This window comes from Anguilla anguilla, chromosome 10 (assembly GCF_013347855.1).
Source record: "Anguilla anguilla isolate fAngAng1 chromosome 10, fAngAng1.pri, whole genome shotgun sequence".
NCBI classification, from domain to species: Eukaryota; Metazoa; Chordata; class Actinopteri; order Anguilliformes; family Anguillidae; genus Anguilla; species Anguilla anguilla.
Genome location: NC_049210.1, coordinates 21,386,389 through 21,407,951, shown reverse-complemented (window position 1 = coordinate 21,407,951; position 21,563 = coordinate 21,386,389). Strand labels below are relative to the sequence as shown.

Here is a 21,563-nt window from a genome sequence, read left to right as displayed (position 1 = left end):
TACTTTTCGAGATTTCAAGAAGGGGACAATTTTTTGCTAGAAGCTACCAACTGCTCGCAACTGCTATTATTACTAGTTCAGCTACAACTAGTTTGAAGTCATATTGGTCAATGCTATATTTATGCCTTCCAAATGCAGAGACCAGGCTTCAAGTACCATAAGGGCTGCATAAGAATACCTCCATTTTTGGCCAAAAGAGTAGCACAATGGTTGGAGAATTGGACTTGGAGTTGGGAGGTTCAGATCCCCAGGTGCAGTGCAGCCGTCATACCCTTCAGCAAGCTACGTAACGATGAATTGGTTCTGTCGATGTCCAGGTGTGTAAATAGATGGTATGTAAAAATGTAAGCTCTGTAAGTTGTTGTGAATGAGTGTCTATTGAATGTAATGAGTTGTTGCTATAGACAGGTTATTATTATGCTGAGCTCTGTAATTATGTCTTTTCTAAATCGTCAACTTAAAAGAAAAAAAAAAGATCTTGTGCGATGCCATTTACAGTGTCTTTGGTTATTAGTTATTAACTAATTAATGATTTATAGCTAAAAATGAAAGCCTGCTTTAAATGAAGGCTAGGGCAAGTATCATTCCAAAATTATTCAACTAAAAATATGTGACTTCATTCAAAGTTATGAACATTTTCAGAGTTCTGAATATCTCCCATTCCTTATGGGTTCATATCTCAGAAGTTTTAATGTAGTATGGGCCAAAGGGGGGGGATCTCTTGCACTGACACAGACACGCACGCACACACACACACGCATGCGCACGCACACACACACACACACACACACACACACACACACACACACATTGGCGGGGCGTACTCAGTACTGATTTACTGCACACTTTTTGTTTTATATTGACAACTCTTGTCTTGAGGCATTCTAAAATCTAGCATAAACAGAATGGAGGAACCATAAGCTTGCATGCATGAATAACTAGCTAACAGCTTCCTGTCTACTGAGCTAGCAACAGCCAAATATTTTTATTTTTAGTATTTTTATGACTACAGGCATTGGACTCAAATGGAATAGTTGAGGCAGGTAGTGAATTGACACCCACAGCACCTGCAGCATCTGGTGCAGCTAGAGATAGCACTAGTGTCGCTCAGACAAAGACTATTATAAATTGTCATTGTTTCTTTTGGCTAATCATTAAGAAAGGTAAAATAATGCCTGGTTTTCTTTTGGAATACTGAAACTGATAATGTTTGATAAAGACATATGCAGTTGAGGCCAAAGGTTTACATACACCTAGGCTAAAGATATTCCAACTCAATTTTTCACAACTCCACACATTTCATATTAACATACATTTCCTGTGTTAAGTCAATTAGGGAATCTACTTTATTTCCATAAGAGGTCATTTCAAAATAATAGCTAAGAGACAGATTTATTCCAGCTTTTATGTACTATATCAGATTTTCAGTGGGTCAAAAGTTTACATACACGTTGTTAGTATTTGGTGGCATTGCCATTTAATTGCTTAACTTGAATCAAACGCTTGGGGTAGCCTTCCACAAGCTACACAATATTTTGCCAGAATTTTTGCCCGTTCCTACTGACAGAACTGGTGTAACTCAGTCAGGTTTGTGGGCCCCCTTGCTCGGACATGCTTTTTCAGTTCAGTCCACAAATTTTCTGTGAGATTCAGGTCAGGGCTTTGTGATAGCCACTCCGATGCTTTCACTTTTTTGGCTTTAAGAAATTTTGTTACAACTTTGAAGGTATGCTTAGGATCATTGTCCTGCTGGAAGTCCCAGTTCCGACCAAGTTTTAACTTTCTAGTTGATGTCTTGAGAAGTTGCTTCAGTATTTCTATAGATAATCCTCATGATGCCATCTATTTTCTGAAGTGCGCACCAGTCCTTTTTCCAGCAAAACACCCCCACAACATGATGCTGCCATGCACAAGCTTCACATTTGGGATGGTGTTCTTTGGATTAAAACCCTCACCCTTTTTCCTCCATACATAGCGCTGATCATTATGGCCAAACAATCAATTTTTGATTCATCTGACCAGAGAAAACTCCAAAAAGCTAAGTCTTCGTCCTGGTTATCGCCTGCAAACTTCATCCTGTCTTTTTTTATGCTGGTCTTGGAGTCGGGGCTTCTTCCTTGCGCGACAGCCTTTCAGGCCATGGCGATGTAAGATTCTGTTAATGGTGGACGATACTTTGGTACGTGATGCCTCCTTCACCAGTTCCTTTTTTGTTGACTTAGGGTTCAGTTGAACCTTTCTGACCAAAGTTCGACAGCCCTGGGAGTTCATTTGTGCCTCCTTCCTGAACGATGCTGTGTCAGTGTGGTCCAAAGTTTTTTTATATTTGCATACAATTGTTTGTACAGATGGTTGTGGTACCTTCAGTTCTTTGGAAATTGCTCCTAAGGAGGAACCGGACATGTGGAAGTCCACAATTTTTTTCTGAGGTCTTGGCTCAGTTGCTTGGGTTTACCCATGGCATCCAGGGCAAAAAGGCAGTGGCTCTAAAGGCAGCCCCTTAGGTACAGCCACAGGTGCCAATAAACTCCCAATTAACTCCTAATTATGGCAATTGGCAATCAGAAGCTTCTAAAAAGTCATTACATGAATTTCTGGAATCTTCCAAACTGTTTAAAGAGACAGTTTACAACTTAGTGTATGTAAACCTTTGACCCACTGGAATTCTGATATAGTGAATTAAAGCTGAAATAAATCTGTCTCTAATTGATTGCTTTAAAATGACCTCTGATGTGAACAAAATAGATACCCTAATTGACTTGCCAAATTAAATGTATGGTAATACGAAATGTGCAGAGTTGTGAAAAACTGAGTTTGAATATCTTTAGCCTAGGTGTATGTAAACTTTTGGCCTTAACTGTAGATACTGGTACAGACAGTGTTGTCTAACGCACCCCTTGTAACCAATATTTTGTGCTGTCAACCCCCAGTTAAAAATAAACAAATAAAAATACAACAGGCAACGCTCATATTCAAACATATATATTTTCCATGTGAGAATTTAAAAAACACATGGATAACACTGTGATTGGTCAGCTGATAATCTGAATGTGTCTGGGGAACATTGACATGAAACGTTAATGGGGTTTAGGGAAAGAAAACATGCATCCCTTGTGAAATTAATTACCTTTGCACTGGAGAAACATTACTGGCTTCAAAAAAATGGAAACAGAATGTCCTGGTTTCACAGCCAGAGCCATCTAAGAACATTGAGTTTGTTTTGTGAATGGTGGTGGTGGGAGCGGTGAGAACAAATCTAAATTTATTGCTTGCTTTGTTGAGTGAACACAGGAAATGTTACAATGAAGCGATGATTGGATAACATATGAAACCTGAGCTGTCTATTTCATTCCTTCTTTGTTTTGATGAGTAATTTCGACCCAAGGTTCTTTCTGCAGGATTGATTAATGCTAAAACTTCTGATTGTTTCAATAAAGATTCAGACAGTGTTATGTTATCGGTTAGTTGATTTGTAGTGTTATAGCTAATGGGCTGGTTGATTTACACTGTTATGGCTATAGGCTGGTTTATTTAGCTTTAATTTTTGATACGCCCATAAGATCATGATTTGTCAGTAGGAACAGGAAGTAAGAACAGAAGGTTAAAAGGTTTATAAGCAATGTTCATCCTCCAGAAGCTGGATGAACTTATCTCACATTTTCGTGTCATCATGGTCAGGCTCATTGTACCACAGGTTTATGAGCTTGCCAAGCTAGGCTACGGGTGTGTGAAAGAAAGACAGGCTCGGTGAGTAATGCTGTTTTCTGAAATGAGACAGTGTTTTTTTATTATTTACTATTATTCCACAACTTGGCATGTGCTTTTATCCAGACTGACTCACAAGACTAACACTACTAAATAAATAGGCTAATACAACATGTTGCAGGAGTAGCAACTGAACCCTTTTAACACAGCCATAGAGTATATACAGATTAGGAAATTATTATCATCTAAGTAAGGAAATGCACTAACTACAAAAGCTATTGCCCTCGGAGGACCATAAACTGTTGGTAGTAGGGTAAAAAATAATAAATAATATTCACAAGCTTTGTCAACCAAATGTAAAGAACATCTATTGTTTTACAAGGAGGGACTGCATGTATCCCTCATCTGAAATCTGTCATATTTGCAATGTTTATAAGAATAATTGCCAATAAATTGCATGGTGTTTCAATTTAGGTTAACTATTCTTTGGATCTGAAAATGTTAGTGAAGATAGTAGCGAGCGTGTTTCTAATGTACTCCTCATGTTGTCTGTTGCGAAAGAGAGCATTCAAAAAAATAACAATGAAAAACGTTTTCCATGACATGTTTGACATCACCAAACAGTATGCTTCTAAAGAGCAATTACATCATGCTGATGCTAAATTAGAGACTTACAATGATCTACAAGTGCAAATAAATAATCATGTTCACGCGGTGCTAGGCAATGCTCAATGAGAGAAATATTTATTTGCATCACACTACCATGCTCACGGTGCTTAACAAAGATCTGAGATTTAAACGGAGTTAATATAATCCTGAACAGCTGTCTGGTTCAGACAGGAGTCTGCTATTAAATTCAGCTTGAAAGTGGTCACAAGAGATTCAAGCAGGCTGTCAGCCACGGAAATTATCGACAAAATGAAAATCAACAAATTACCAAGGGTAAAAGCTGAGAGATGTAGGTTAGCACACAGGCTCTCAAACAGCAAGAAATGGACTTTGAAGTACCAAAGGACAAAATATAAAAAATAAAAAAAATAAAAAACAAGCCATGAAAAATAAGGAGTCAATGAACAACCCTCTCTCAGGCAGCCAGGCCAATGTCTCTGGAGTTCTGAAGCAAACCCCTAAATTTAGCTTGCAAAGGGAGCCTATGCATCAGGATTCCGCTCTGCTCTGGATTCAGAGAACAATTCAGTGTGGTGAGTGAGCATATTCACCTCCTATATCATTACTGAAATAAAACGGATACCCACACAGCAGAATGGATCTAATTGGAAGAGGGCGGCTTGGATTCCGCCCGCATTCCTCTGTTACATTGACTCAAAAATGTGCTCTTTATTTTTTCACAAGCACTGTTTAGCAAGTCATTTTGTGGGTTACTGAACTTGCTAAACAGTGTGAACAAAACTTGAATGGGTTCGGAATTCAAAATGAATGGTAGATGTTGAATCCAGGCTTGAGTAACTGGACTATTTTAGCAATTTTTCACACCTTACCATCATATGACAATATGATAATCCTGGGCCACTGTCATTCGAATAAAGGCCTGCATTCAGGGATTTAGCAGTAACCCTTTCTAAAAAAAATGGTAGTTTGATTAATTTGGGGGTGGGGAAGTGAAATTCTCAGGGGCGCACAGCTGTGCTAACTCATACGCCCTTTCCTCCCTCATCCGCTCTGCCCCCATCAGCTGTACCGCCCCCTTGGGAAACAGGGAACACCACTGCGCCTTGCCATCTATCTCCCCCCGGCCCCACCCCCAACTCTTGCCCAATCACACAATGGCAAGGCTCAGTAATAGCTGCTTTCTGCCAGTTGCAGAGAGGGAGTCAGTGGGGAACTCAACGCTCGGTGTAATTACCATTAAATCAGTAGCACGGCACTCCGCTCTACCGGACAGAATCTTGCTGTGACCCCCACCGAAAAAAGCTTCAAGCCGACTAGGCACCCTCCTGGTATGCAGCTCAAACTGGAGATTTCAGAATTCAGAGCACCAAAGAGGGTGCTTGGAATTTGACAGCCCCCATTGCAATTTGTCTTTCCACTATGTAGCTACAGAAAACCATACAGGAAATGCACACAATCTATAAATATATACAATGCAGTCCATAAGTATTTGGACAGTGCTTTCATTTCTGTTGTTTTGGCTCTGAACTCCAACACCCAGGATTTGAAATGAAACAGTGAATGTCAGTTTAAAGTACAGACTGTCTGCTTTATTTACATGCAGGTTTGGTGATCCATATAAGTATTGAAACCCGTTTTATACAAAGTCCCCATTTTAGGGAACCAGTTATATTTGGACAAATTAACGTAATCTTGGTTGAAAATCCTTTGCATTTGATCACTGTCTGAAGCCTGATAGACATCACTAGACGTAGGGTATCTTCTCTGATGATGCTCTGCCAGGCTGGCACTGCAGCTATCTTCAGTTCATGTTCATTTTTGGGTCTTCTTGCCTTCACACTCGCTAAGTCAAAAATAAGTTCAGTTTGACTCAGGTCATGTTATTGACTTAGCCAGTCAAGAACATTCCACCTTTTGGGAATGTCCAATGAGTTTTGAGGTATTTTGTTGGATCTGAGATAAGATGGTTGTAAAATTCAATATCCATCCTATATATAAAGAAGAAATGCTATATCACTTTATTTGTAATGAGGCAATAATGTATAGTTTAGTAGGAAGTCTTTTTCAGTTTGCTTTTTTTTTTTTTTACATCAGCCATGCATCCCTCTCCCACCCCCTCCATTGTAGCAATAATGCACATAAGCCAAGAAAATAAGCAATGCCTGGACCTGAATAAAGGACCTCAACAGGCTAATATTACAGTACCTTTGCAAACAAAATGATGTGTCATGCACATATCTCACCAATAATTTTATTATGACATTTAATGTGGTGTTATATTACAATGATGTTATTGTGCTTCTCAGCCTTGCATCTCTCTCCCACTCCCTCTATTATAGCACAGTAACTTCTGCACATAAGCCAAGAAAATAAGCAATGTCTCGACCTGAATAAAAGACCTTAACAGGCTAATATTACAGTACCCACGGAAACAGAATTATGTGGCATGCCCATATCTCACCAATTATTTTATTATGACATTTAATATGGTGTTATATTACAATCATAAACTCTGTGTCATGCTCTTCATAGCCTACATAGTTACATTAAAATAATTAAAGCGCAGGACATACATCACGGATGTTGTAACTATGTCAGACTAATAAACTCCAATCCCTACGAGAGCAATGACTAAGAAACTCAGAGAAGGACAGGGCACAGAAGGGGAGTGCATGCACCTTCAGAAAGTGGTCTATGCCTTTATTCAGGGTAAACATGCACAGTGTGCATCCTTAAGGTTGATGATGATGTTGTTTTCTCCTCTCTAATATCTCTTAGGTTGACCGTTATCCCCATGCCCATGCTACTTTTAGGGTATGCAGAGGATTGGTTACTCTTGCTTATGATTGTACCCAAACTCTGTTAAGTGCTTTTACAAATAATTTGGAATACTCTACAATAATTCTATGTTGGGAAAATTAGATAAAATGTGTATCCAACATCGGGCTGAACATGTCCAATTCCCACCATGTGGAATGTCCAATTAACTATTTCAATCCATGTTTCTCCAACAAAACACAATGTGTTTGAAGTCCCTTGCTGCAGTTAATGTAATGACAGTGACCAGGGCACCCTTGGCTCTCAGTTTGCATTGGCACCTTTGTAAAAAAAAAAAAAAAAAAAAACATTTATTGATTCATTTACAAATTTCGCACCCAACTTAGGGTTGAACATGTCCAATTCCCACAGGCTACAGCTAAGATTACATAGAACTAAGTGGGAAGACATCTTCATATGCAGCTTTGGCATGCAGTCCATGGGTGCTCGATCCACCAGCAGGGGTCACTAGAAAGCAAAGAAATGTGGAAGCCTATCCGAGTGAACCCTGGCATTGCAATCAGCAACTATGCATTGCCCTATGGAGCTACCGGACACAGTTGGTGCTGACAAGGTCAGGGTTCAATGCAAGACCATGGGACATAAACTAAAAAGTCATGAATGTAGTAACAAAGCAATAACAACATTTTTTTTATGTTAGCTAAGTTAACAAATGCATTGACAGCTGGTTTGCATGATCTTTGTTCATGGTTGTTAGTAAGCTTCCACATTCTCACCTTCACCATTAACATTTTGGATGGCTTAATGTAAAGTTTTATTTATTTGTTTGTTTTGAAATAAGGTAGTGTTTCAAAATAATATACGGTAATGATTGTAAAATGAGCAGACATTAGGAAGAATTTTTTCACACAGAGAGTAATCAATGTGTGGAATAGCCTTTTCAAGACTAGGCTTTATACAGTGTTAGATACTATCTAGTCTGTAGGTAATCAGAGCACTAATTTAGTTAGGAAAATGGTGAGCGTCATTGGGCTGAATGCCCTGTTTCATCATTATGTTATGTTATGTTATGTTATGTTATTTATAAAATGTTTGGTTCACGTGCAATGTATTGACAATGTATTGAAAGACACAGCTAAACTCTTTCTGGTTCCATGTCTTCAGTTTCATGTCTTTTTACTGCAACAGTTTTTCCACCACATTCTATGTCTCACATGCCTCTGAAATTAGTCCACTAGTAAGCTCACATTTTTTGTCAGTTTTCAATGCCAGCAAGTTAAGTCTTGTGTATGCATGTGTCAGAAACTATTCACACCTTTTCCATGCCATTTTACTGTTCATGAAGGTTATTCACTCACTTTGTAGCACCTGTTATAAAGCAAACACTGTTCACACCATATAATTTATTTCTTTATAAGCATTATTTAAAGGATCTCAGCATTGTTTTTACTTCCTATGCAGCACAATCTGGGAAGAACACTTATTGTATAATACTTTTTTCAGTATCACTTAGTAATGATTAATTAACCTTCATTGATTCAGTAGGCAATTATATAGATACTAATTAATGATTACTACAATTAATGGCTTGAACTAGAGCACCATATGTATTCTGCATACATTTTATAGATAATTATAAGTACTGTTATACTATAGCTACAGATGCAGTTACAGATACACATACATATTATCCTCTCAAAGCAGGGAAAGTATTTTTATAAAATGCATAAGTGTTAGCTATAAAAACCAGCAGTTTTACTAAACTACTTTGCTAGTTTACAGAAACAAGGCAAGGGCATTATAGGCCAAGTTAATTTATATAAGCAATATTATGCAGTATAATGAATGTAGATATAGCTGCTCTGCTATTAAAATAGGTACGTGTCCTTTTGCAGTAATAAGGACAGAATATACAGTTCATTTTATGAACATGTTAGCATTTAAAGGTGCAGTGTGTAGAATTTAGTGGCATCTAGCGGAACGGACTTGGCAATGCCACTAAATCCTACACACTGTATCTTTAAAGAGCAATTGCACTCACTGTTTCACCCTGACTTCGCCTACTAGACAATTTTGAAAAATGCTTCCGGGGGTGGGTGGAGTAAGTATGTCCATCTCATTTGCATAAAGTATTTTCTATGCAAATTAATTGGTCAGCGTATCTCATGAAACTTGGATCAAACTGCCAAACTAGTCGCAGCAGATCAAACATTAATTAAGATTCAGCAATTACATGTCCTATTTCAAACGTCAAATGTTTTCAAAAACATATTTTAGTGGACTGTTTCGGTGGAATATGAGAAAGTATTAAAGTACCACCATGTTTCTCCATTTTGAAAACATTGGGCCGAAAGCTGATTAGGTGCCGGCAGTGTTCCATTGTATTAAAAAGTAAGCAGACAAATTTGTGGGTAGCAACAATTTCCCCAGTCAATGTTTTGACAAAGACATTTACCACTTTTTTCAGGCAAATTATGTTATTTCAGAAATGTTAAAATAAAGGCATAGAATAAAATGTTTAATTATAAAGTAGGCAAACAAACATGCTCAATTTTTTTAAGCGATCTAGGGTGTAATTACAATAGGAATGGAACTTTCAATGTGAGAAAAGAACTGCAGAAGAACATCAGAGTTACGGACTGACTAGTCAATCTAGCAGGGTGTTTTACAGCAGTGTCCATGTTGAACAAGCATTGTTAAGGTTTTGAAGGAAATTATTATTATTATTATTATTATTATTATTATTATTAATAATAATAATAATAATAATAATAATAATACTAAGGAGGAGTAATATTTTTTTTATTATTGTGTGCATTAATGCTTGTTAGTTAATGGGATTGTAATGTGTTGAGAGTATTTTGGAAAGACAAATTACAAGTAGGAAGAGAACACCAGGAGTTCACCTAGAACACGTTTTTCCATGGATTAGAAAAACGTTTTTAATGCAAAAATATGAAGGTGAGAGAGCTACAGTAATGACTTGTTTGATCATATCCACATTAAATGGACATTAGTATATAATTATATAAAAAAACTCTTTTAAAAAAAATAAAATTTAGTAATCTGTGTCCATCAAAGAAAAATAAAGTGCACAGAGTTATTGTAGTAGCTATCAAAGCAGTCATTTTTAGCCATTATTCTGAGCATATATATTTTTTGAAAAGATGACTACAAATACAAAATACAAAAATGTCTCTTTACCTCTACATTGAGGTGCAGCCAGAAATTAGGCACATAAGCCTGTTGGGATCAGATAAAAGATTGCTATTGTTTCCCTCCGTGGAGCAAAAAATTACAAGCTTAAGCAAGCTGAACACTGGCGGAGATAAAATCTTTCTCCGCGGCAGTGTACCAATAACACTAAATCAGGCTTGAGAACAATGACTGTTGAAGGCTATATAAACAGGAGCCATGTACATGGTACATCATGGCTTTTGAGACTGTGAGCTATTGAAAAAATCTAGGAATGGTACAGATTTTTGCTTCACGTGATAACTCTTCAGCTGAACACTTCCTCAAGAGGTTAAATCGACTACTGTTGCTTTAGTGCACGAAATAGGCTTCTGCGTGTCGAGAAAATTGTCAGCGAAAGGGCAGCTTCTCTAAGAGCAGTCATTCATGTAACTGCCACTACACCCACGGTGGAGAAAGAGGGAACAGATGTTTACCTGCTCATAGCAGTATGGGAAGGGAGCCACAAGGTGCCGACAGGAGGATTAGGAGAGAAGGGAGTTTTGTGTTTCTGAAGCTGGTAACAGCACCTTCCAGGTGGTTATAGAGAGTAATAAGAGGAACTCTCTGGATGCCAAAAGAATACAAGAATGCTGGGTATTGAGTGCTGCAAAATTGGTGTGCTGTGTGTGTAACTGCCATAGGTTTCAAGACAGCATCCTGTTGAAGCCGCATGCCCGCAGCCCACATACGTCAACGTGTTTCCATGCTTGACACACCAAAGCCTGCTTTGTAATAGGCAGGCTCCAGTGGTGGGGGAATGGGAATAAGGGAACCAATCGGAAATGGTATCGCCAAAGAAACCCAGCTTTCCACCTTTAGTGTGGGGTCTGAGGTGTTTGGGATGGAAATTTTGGGATGGAGAGGGGCTATTGACAGATAGCGTGGCACATTGACAATGAGTCCTTGACATTTGTTTTCCTTTTGTGGGATGAGGTTAAAGGTCAGGTGGCAGACTTTTCTGACAGGGGCAGGCCACACATAATTGAGGGCCGCGGTACTCCAGCCCAGGCTTAGCGTCGTGGCCGCATCACAGGATAGGCGAGCGCTCTAATTCTACAGAGCCGATGAACGCACAAGAAGAGGCCGTGCTATTTGTTATTACCAAGTTTAATTTATTTATTTGTTTACTTTCTATTTATTTAATCCTGGCATTGGTGCTCTCTGCTGGGCAGACTGGCCCGGTGTAGCTCGGAGCCAGCTGGCACGACCGCCCATCTCACCAGGTTGCCATTGTCTATTAATAATCCCGCTGTCCGCATGCTCTGGAGGGAGAGGAGGGAGATGGAGCCAGTGGGCCTCCATTCACTGCAACATGAGGTACAGGACTCTGTTCCCCGTGGACTGATTTTCATTCCAACAGCTTAATCAGCCTTTGTTTCCAAAACAGCTGTATAAACCGGTGCTGGTTCGCTCCAGTATCAGGCCACAGTAAAATGTTTTTTTATCAAGGACACATGTGCAGCCTGCAGCAATAGTGCATGACAGGACATTAAAAAGTGTCTGATCAAATAAATGGTAGGTCTTATTAAATTATTAAGAGCAGGGGTCGGCATGGAATCTGAAACAGATTGGCCCTCACTCCGCACCCCTGCTCTAGTCAGCCGCATCAGTCTGAAACACAGGAGCATCTCTCCACACACAACTCCCTGCACCAGCCTACAGTCGTGTGTAGAAAAAAAGTGTCAGTCTAGCACAGAGACAACTCTGACAGTCACACACAGAGCAGACTGTGTCAGTCTAGTACAGGGATGAATGTATCACTCGAACACACAGACCTCTGTGTCTGTCGACCACAGAGATCAATGTGTCAGCTGAGCACAGAGACAAATGCAGCTGTATCATTCTAGCACAGGACTAGTGTGTCACTGTAGTGCAGAGATGATGGTGACAGTCAATCACAGAACCAACTGTGTTGGACCAGCACATACTACACTACTGTGGTATCATAATTTGTAATTTATGTTTTTTGTTTAACCATCATACAACCAGGCAGGCCAATTAAGAACAAATTCTTATTTGCAATGACAACCTGGCAATGCAGCGTTGAATGTGTCTGTTTAGCACAGAGAAAACTTAATTCAGCCAAGCGGATTTATCTCAAGCACTGTGTAAGCAATACATGCACCAAATCTTTTATTATGTAATTACATTATCGACCAGACATGTGGTCAATGAATTAAATACCTGTCAGTTTAGAATTAAATAAAATTTGAACCCTTCGTATATTGGCCATAAATCTGAATGTCATATATAGTTCAGGCTAATATAAATTATATATTGTGTGGATGAGTACAGTGCCACCTACAGGCCGATTTAAAAACATGGAGAGCTTCAGGGATCCAGGGCATGGTTACCTTCCCAAAGGAATGGTTTAATTTAAGCAGATAATTCTTTAGTAAGATAATACACAGCCTACAGAAAACCTATCCAGATTGATACTCTTGACTTTATGGTGAATGTTACTTTGCAGGGCAGCAACACAGCCTAAGTATACAGTTAATATTTGGGGTAATATAATATTACAGCTTGAATACCTTTCTATTCCCTTTTCCAATTACAAAGAGTTCGCACAACCCCCAAGGGAGGTCTTAGGACATTTTTATTGTATTTTATTTTATTTTTATTTTTCACTACAGCAAGCATTCCAGATGCAATTCAATAGCATCAACTCTGTGATTTTTTACTACCTGAAATTCTGCTTCTTTGCAGGCATGCTTGTAAAAGTTTATTACGTCTTTTAAATTACTGGCTCTTGTACAAGTTAGGGTTGTTCTAGTCATAAATACATTAAGGAAGTGGAGCAGAAGTCATAATTAAACACTGTTAAATTAGCCGGGTGCGGTTCAGGCCCCCAAAAAAGGGGGTGGGTCAGGCTTGTTTAAGACTTGCTTCAGAGACACACAAGTTATCCATCTGTAGCACATACCAATCTGTTCAACTGAAATGGCCAAGATGGTGTAATGGTGTCATTCTTGTATTAAAACAAAATAAAAGAAAAATATTTCAGATTATATTTGATGGACATGGTTCTGGTTATACTAGACTTTGTCTTTGCTCAGAGGTACCGTATAACAACAGAATCTGGCTCATAATTCTGGATAGGAGCTCCCAAAGAGACAGAAGAGTTGAAGGTCATCTTTCTACTTCCTGTTCAAGTCCCATCATTTCTGTCAAAAGACCTAATTGTGTCTGTGGCATGAACTGTAAAAATGCTTAACTGGATAAACCTTAAATTCTTGCTTCAATATGTTACACTGATATTTTTTAGGTTTTCACAAATTAAACATTTTTAGGTTCATTTGAATGCCATTGTATATTGCACATAACTGAGACTGCATTGTACTTTATACTTCCAGTTTCGAGTAATGGAACTTGTTGCACTGTAGCACAGTGGTGGAGTGGGTTGCCTCACAGCAAGAAGGTACTGAGTTTGAATCCCGGAGTTTGAATGTTGCCCTTATATCTGCATGCGTTTCCTCCAGGCACTCTGGTTTCCACAGTCCGAAAACATGCAGGTAGGCCAATTGAAGACTCTAAATTGCCCGTAGGTGTATGAATGAATGGTGATTGCGATAGATTGGCGACCTGCCCTTTCACCCAATGCACGCCCGTGACTCTGACCAGGATAAGCGGGTATAGATAATGGATGAAAATTGATAGCCCACCTCACCAGAGCCCCAAGTTTACTATGGTGGCAAAATAACCGACTGGTCAGATGGATTTTGGTACTTCAAAATGGAATTTCATACGGGCATCAGAATATGAGCATAACCATGAAATTTAGTTTATTGCCTGAACAAAAAAGCCCAGGCAAGTGTAAGAAACGGTACAAGTTCCCAGAAAACTTTATGCCCAGGAGAGGGCAAAAATTAGTTCATTCCACGTTTAGTAATTGGAATAAAGATGGTTGTTTAGTTTTACTTGTTTAATTCTACATTCATTAAAATAAATTTTTTGGAAGTTTAAAGTGTTTCGTGTTATGTCTTATTTAAATTTATTCGGATGTTTGCAGATTTCAAAGTGTTTTGTGTTGTGTCTTATTTAAATTAATTCAGATGCTTGCAGATGAAAGAGACTGCTTAAACAATAGAAATTAAGGCAAAAACTGCTAAGCAGAAACGGCACAGATTGCAGAAAAAGATACGCAACGGAATGTTCCATTTTCACTCGCGTTGTTTTACTTTTTCAACAACTGGGAAAAAACATCAGCATCCGCCTCTCAGATTGCTCCCTATGTCCTACTATTTAAGCTTACTCAGGTGTTTGAATAATCAATTATTGATCTTTGTGCCTTTTTTCATTTTTCTGCAGACATGAGATCCTTGTTTATGGAAGGCGTGGTCCCACAGGACCCCCCATATCTTTCTTTCAGCCGTCTGGCTGCAGGGCTCACCATGTCATGCATCATACCTACATAACTCTGGAATGCTGTGGGTGGAGGGGGGGGGGGGGCTCAGTTGACAAATTAATGGCTGTATGTTCCCTCGCTGGGGGCCAACAGGAAATGCAATCTGGTATGCAATCCCTGTCTGAAAACAAAGGCGCTTTGAATTTTGCCTCAGGTAATGTTCACCTGTTGTGAGACCAAAAGTAAATGTATATGCTGCATGGCATTGTGGGATACTTTGCCATTGTTTGGAAAATGCTGGCCAGGATTCAGTCAACATTTATTCTTCAACATAGAATTACCAATTGTTTGTTGTTTTATTCATAAATTCAATCATTACAGATTCCATCACCAAATTTAAATTGAACATCAGAAAACCATTTGCATTTATTTTTAATTAAAGGGCATGTGTTGCATTTAGGCCAGTGACATAGACATAGATTGAAGCCATGGTACTTAGCTAAGCTAACTTTGCTAAATTCCCTCTGATTAAGTTATTTTTAAATACCCAACCTCAAAGCTAAAGCAATTTTTTTTAGCTATTATTATTATTATTATTATTATTATTATTATTAAATCACAACAATTCCACAGGGCTTTTAATTACTTTACCTGTGTTATGGCATCACTTTCTAATACAGACTGCTTTTCAAAATATCACTATGCCTTAAATTATTTCAGATGAGAAAAAATATATATATATAAATTAGCTATAAATCAATAAAGTAAATCAACAAAATTAAAATAAAACTATGTATCTATTGCTTTTCTATAAGCATTACAAACTTGCAAGCAGGCATCCAAAGTTAAGTAGCTTACTAATGCAGCATTATAAAGCTGAATGCACACTAATTAAAAGATTCAAAAAAGGGTAATAAGTAAAAGGCGGTCTCACTTACTGTTTGGGGTCCTGTGCACATTAAGACCTGCATAGTCAATGCATAAACAATTGAAATTCTATGCTAAAAGGCATGATGTTTGTTCTGCAAAGACTTGTTCTTAAATAAAAACAAGCAATAATTGTATCATTCACAAACACACTTTTGTGAGGTACATTTGGAAATTGCCAAACCATTTGATTGTGTTTGTGAAGAACAGCAACATGTCTTTAATTTTAACCCACAGTCAAGTGCTTACATAAGCACAGGCCGAGGTTTAGACCTGGTTTGAATCATGGCCTTGGTTATGTAATTCAGTCAACTATAACATAAAGTCCACAGCTGTGAGACATAACTGTTCTCAGTAAACCAGGGTACGAATGCCAGACCTCCGCGGTGATATACATGCTCACTCCATTATAGTTTAAATATGAAAACCCTATGAAATGTATGTCCACTGGAGGAATAGAGTCTCCATTTGCTTTTCACTTTAGCCTCTGTATTGCTGTGACAACCAACTCTTGGTACATGGGCTTGATGTCACTCCTGTCCACTGAAAGTCACAACCCAGTATGACCAAATCTGTACAAGATGTAAGATGTGATCTGGTCCTTGAAACTTCCTCAGTTTTCAGGACTGAGAATAGAGCATTCTCTCATGAAAACTTAAAAACCAAAGATATATTTTAATCAACTACATTAGCATGATCAGAAAATAGGTTGCAACTAACCTTATGAAAATATCACCAAGTGAACACCCAACATGTGACAAGTACACGTGCACTATAAAAAATAATCCCACCTATAAAATGAGAGTAGAAAAGGGTCGTCTTTACTATTTAAATTCACATGTTTTGTCTTCACATGAAAATTGTGAAGAAAAAATAATTCACATTTTAAAAAGTCAGTGACGTGAAAATGTGAAGATGCAAAAAGACTCAATGTGACCTATTGTCGTTTCACATGTTGAAATTTTCATTCACGTACTATATGTGAAAGAAGTCAATCACAGTTCTCATGTGATGTTTTTTTCACATGTGAAAATTGTGGGTTCACATGTGAAAAGGCCAATTTCACAGATTTTTCATAAGGATATTCACAACATATGGCAAATAGACTAATTATTGCCAATTTTTGTTACTGCATTTTTTTCAGAAATACATTGGATATGCACACAGATGCACATATACACACACGTCACAAAAAATCGCTTTCTCTCTCTCTCTCTCTCTCTCTCTCTCTCACACACACACACACACACACGCACACACTAATGAGCAGGCACACACGCTGCATACACACACTCTCTCACACATTTCCAAAGGGAAGGAAAAGAGGCAGAGAGGAACAGTGGCCTTTGTGGTGGACAGCACTTATTATTCCTGCCCAGGCGCTGACGGCCTCCTTCATCCTCCTGCACGTCTGCAGTCGCAACAAAGAGTCAGTGTGCTCCCCGCTGCAGCCTCTGACTGCCCCACTCTGCCTGTCCTCCTCTTTTTTTTCCTTTTTTTTAATCTATGTGAGTCAGGACACCGCAACCTACAAAATCATCACAGAGAGCCACAGCAGCACCACTTTGCACAACCGTAAATATTCTCATTTCATCACAGAATCAAGGCACTGCCGTTCACCTCGGTGAACATCAGTGTTTAATTAGTCGCGGCACTGATATAGGCACGTGTGAATGCCTGAATTTCATCAGAGTCACATTACCTTGATAAACATTCTCATTTCATCACAGAGTCAGAGCATTACCATTTCTCCTCTGTGAATATTTGTATGTAATTAGTCACAGCACTAATATACACATGAGGTCACTGCTATTGACCTCTGTGAATACTTGCGTTTAATTTCAGAGTCACAGCGCAAATATACACATGCATGGATATTTATACAGTATTTCATCACACATAAAAGTCACATTAACTTGATGCACTTGTGTGAGTATTTCAAAAAAATTTCAAAAAAAATCATATTGTCAGAGCAATGCAGTGTGAGTGTTCCTACTCCTGAGAATCCTGCAAAATGCCTCACTCTGAGAGATGATTCAGTTTCTCGTGTTTAATCAAAGAGACACATAAAAGGAAGAACAGGTACATTTGCAATGAATATCAGGACAGCATTACTTTTTAGCCAGTTACACAACTAATCTTTTCAGATTTCAAGAACACTAAAAAGTAGTAAAAGATTTCAAATACACTGAAATGGTTGAGCAGTATTCAAGCTCTGATCTAATAAACTTGACTGGGAGACTAGTAACCTCTTCTATCAACTGAAGCCTGGAGCAATTTCACTTGAGTGGTTCACCATATTTTCTTTATTACCATCTACTAATTTAGCATTTAATAAACTGCTGAGAACACATAGTAACTTTGTTCATAATTCCTGGATAGTTATTGTCATATTTAAATATGGGCATCATATGCAAGTGTCCTAATTTTATCCAGTGCATGAACGTTCACCTTTAGATAGATGTTCTCCATGCATGAATACCATTTATATGCTAAAGAAAGTGTATACAGTATACCATATTCACCCATGCTTTTCACCTGCTGGAGGGGCCACTTCAAAATCCAAATGGCCTTAATTGAGTGGCAAACAGACCATGGCTGAAAGGCTTCTCTAGGCCAAAAATTGGGACATTAATGGAGGGCTTTTACATCAAAACAAAGGATTCTGAAACGCCACAGAAGGAGTACATTGAATGCATTCTCCAGCATGGTGCATCCATCAGCAGTGTGTATCTATCCTTAATTGAGCATTCAAATTGCATTGTCTGTCTCTGACAACCTCTAAAAGAATGCTTGACTTTCTTTACTGCAATCTTGTCTGTGCATTCCTAATGGTTTTCATACATAAACCAGCCTATTTTTGTTAGCCACTTAAATAAAATTTGAGTTAATTGATCTAAATGTGTCTTTAATGTGGTACAATTATCCTCGAATGTCCCAACTCATTAAGGGGGCCCACAAAGCTATAGAGACAACAGAAAGCCAAAGAGTTTGTTAGCACTGCAACAAATTTCCTTTGTGACAAAGCATCCCTCTGATCTATTGTACTTTACATTGTCAGCTGAACCACTGACCTTAGTGTTAAGTGAAGTCACAAAAAGGATAAGAAAGATAAAGAAACAGAAGCACAATAATATACTGTACTACAACTACACTGTGCAGTCATGCCAAGCTATTTTTTAAAGCGTTAAAGATGAGATTTGACATGGATCAGCCGTAGTGTTTTTCCTTTTGTTATTTGTTAATAGACCGAATAATCCCGAATCAACAGAATTGTTTGTAGCAAACAAGGAGATTAAAAAATCAGAAAGTGAAATGGCATTTGTCAGATCATATACAAAGACACAGAGCTCTCAATATGCCATTTACTATCTATAATATGCTGCATGGTGTATTGTTAATGCTGCATTATTAAGCATCATGATCCTTCGAATGTAACATTGGTTCAGAATGTCTGTTTTTAAACATACATATAGATATATACGAATACACTTTTTAATGTTAAGCTCACATATGCGCAAACACTTGTAAGAAGTAATATTGACATGTTCTCCTCTGACGATCGACTTTCTGGATTTCTAACCAATAATACTTTCAATGAACCCTCCTTGAATAGCGAAGTTCGACCAGAGTAGTAAAAGTCCGCGAGCTCCCCCTGCCGCTCAGTTTGACAAATACAGATGGATGAACCTCCTCAAATCGTGTTAACCCCCCGCCCCATTACACCTATCTTTGATTATTATTATTATTATTATTATTATTATTAGTAGTAGTAGTAGTAGTAGTATTGTTATTATTATTATAAGTCATTTAAACATATCAGTAAACAATAAAGTTATATAGGCCAAAATAACTTGTACAACAGTAACATAATATTATTAGTAATAATCCAGTTTAGTACCATAATCAAACTTTTCTGGTGGAATTCACTGGTTTTGACAGAAGGACCATGGCTTATGTGGTTACAAGATACATTTCAGAGTATGCACTTCCAAGAGTGGTTGAAAATGAATATGGAAACAAATGAGATACGTTATTTTGTCGATACAGCAGTCAAAAACAATTCTCTTTGGAACAAAAAAAAAAGCTGAGTGTTCAGACGATGTCGAAATAAACGTGTAATTGTGCTCCCGGTGCTGTATAGCCTACGTGCTGAGATTTCTGCTGACTTATTGACCGCGGCGCATGTAGGGTACACAACGGGTCGTTTGATTTTCTCGATACTGAGCGTTTTCTCCTCAGTCAGTGATGCTAATTCGGTCCTCCAAGTACTTCACTTCAACAGCCACAAGCGATATAGGATTCGTGCTGTCAGCGAACCATCCGCACGGCGTTCGACTTCTGCCGTACATAAGCATTGTTGCAGCATCTCGTTGTGTGCTTTGTGTGCTTACACCTTACACATAGACAAATAGCCGTGAAAACTAACAGGGACATAACTCCTGTGTCTGTACAAATAAATAAAACAGGTAAATTAAAATAATTTGGGGCTACTCGGTCCACTAATTATTACATTAGATTTAAAACCCCGGTGCAAGATCATTGGTATTGCAGGCTAAATCAGTTTAAACGCACATCCTTGGGGTCTAGGGGTCCTATTACGCGAGCAATTTGCAAGGTCTGTTCCCTTCGTGGTCCAAAGGAAACCGTGCTCGGACTGAACACATATTTGACTTTTCTTCCTACATCACCTCCCCTCTTTCCCAGGCTCTATACTGTCTCTGCTAGCATTTCTATGTGCTGCTTGACTCATGTAAGAACAGACGTCGATTTCAACTATAAACCATGTCCACATTTTTATATGCAGACACTGTGATAATGTGTTCGAGGAAATGCAGACCGTGTACAATGATATGGTGATACCGAAAAGAATACTGACCCAGGTGAAGGGAAGTATAGAAGGGAAGTATAAATCAACGCAATAACAAAACTGACCTAAGGACACCCAGAAATATTGCGCCTAAATACAACAAAATAATCCGGAACCCAACGCTAAAACACTGTTCTTTCAACATTACCATAATTACCAATGCTGCATTACCTCCCAACACTGAGCTCCTAAGGGAACACGCTGAGATAACCCTGCGTATTCACCGATTTCTTAACTTCGCGTCTAGATATAACAATTAGTATCTACTGAAAAATGCTCATGCTTACCTAAAATTTATTCTCCTATATGGTTGGGATCCGAAGTCCCCGGTGATTTAATCTGTTGGCAAAAAACTTGGGCTGGTGTGTCGGTACCCGGTGGTCATGCTGGTAGCCCAATCTTTGATGCAGGATTGCGGATGATTCGACAGTCCTTCTCATGCTCAAGAGGGAAAAAAATCCAGTTTTTTCAGTTGGGTCTGGTTATAACCATCAGTATACACATGGAGACGATGGGAACCAGAAGAGCGCGAGGGGATTTATTGACAGGAAGAATGAATATCCGATGTGATTTAACGCGATCGGGAGCGGGCGGGGGGCAGAGCGAGCGCTGCGCCGCGGCGGCGGAACGGCTCAGGTGGAAAAGTATAGGACGGTTCCCGGGGAAGGTAGCAGTAAGGCAGACTCGCCGAAGAGAACGCAAATGGGAGAGACGAGGGGGAGGTGCTGAGATCACAGTTTTGTATTAGAAGAGGATGGTTGTGCTAGTCAGCGAAGGGGAGGTACTGGAACACAAAAGTGAATGGGACAGAAAAGGAGGTATATTCGTGTGTGTGTGTGTGTGTGTGCGTTCGTGCGTGCGTGCGCGCGCGTGCGTTTGTGCGTGCGTGTGTTTGTTTATTTGTTATGTTTTTTTTTAATCACAAATGTTCTATAATCGCGAGTTTTATCTAACGTAACGACGATTTTGTTATCGCCCATCGGCCACCACACATTAGGATACTAAAGAATGTGGCATTAAACTGAATTAAGGTGAATTGGTCTCTAAAATTAATAATTTGTCACTACA

At 38.7% G+C, this 21,563-nt stretch overlaps 1 protein-coding gene across 1 annotated transcript in view; it reads right to left on the bottom strand.

Moving 5' to 3' along the window:
• The window catches only part of LOC118206854 (BMP/retinoic acid-inducible neural-specific protein 1), a 136,910-nt gene extending 115,607 nt beyond the window's left edge, over positions 1–21,303 (bottom strand). Inside the window, exon 1 of the mRNA XM_035379986.1 lies at positions 20,783–21,303. The gene's annotated coding sequence lies outside the window, so the exon portion shown is untranslated. The remainder of the gene's footprint in view (positions 1–20,782) is intronic.
• Between the last annotated feature and the right edge of the window lie 260 nt (positions 21,304–21,563).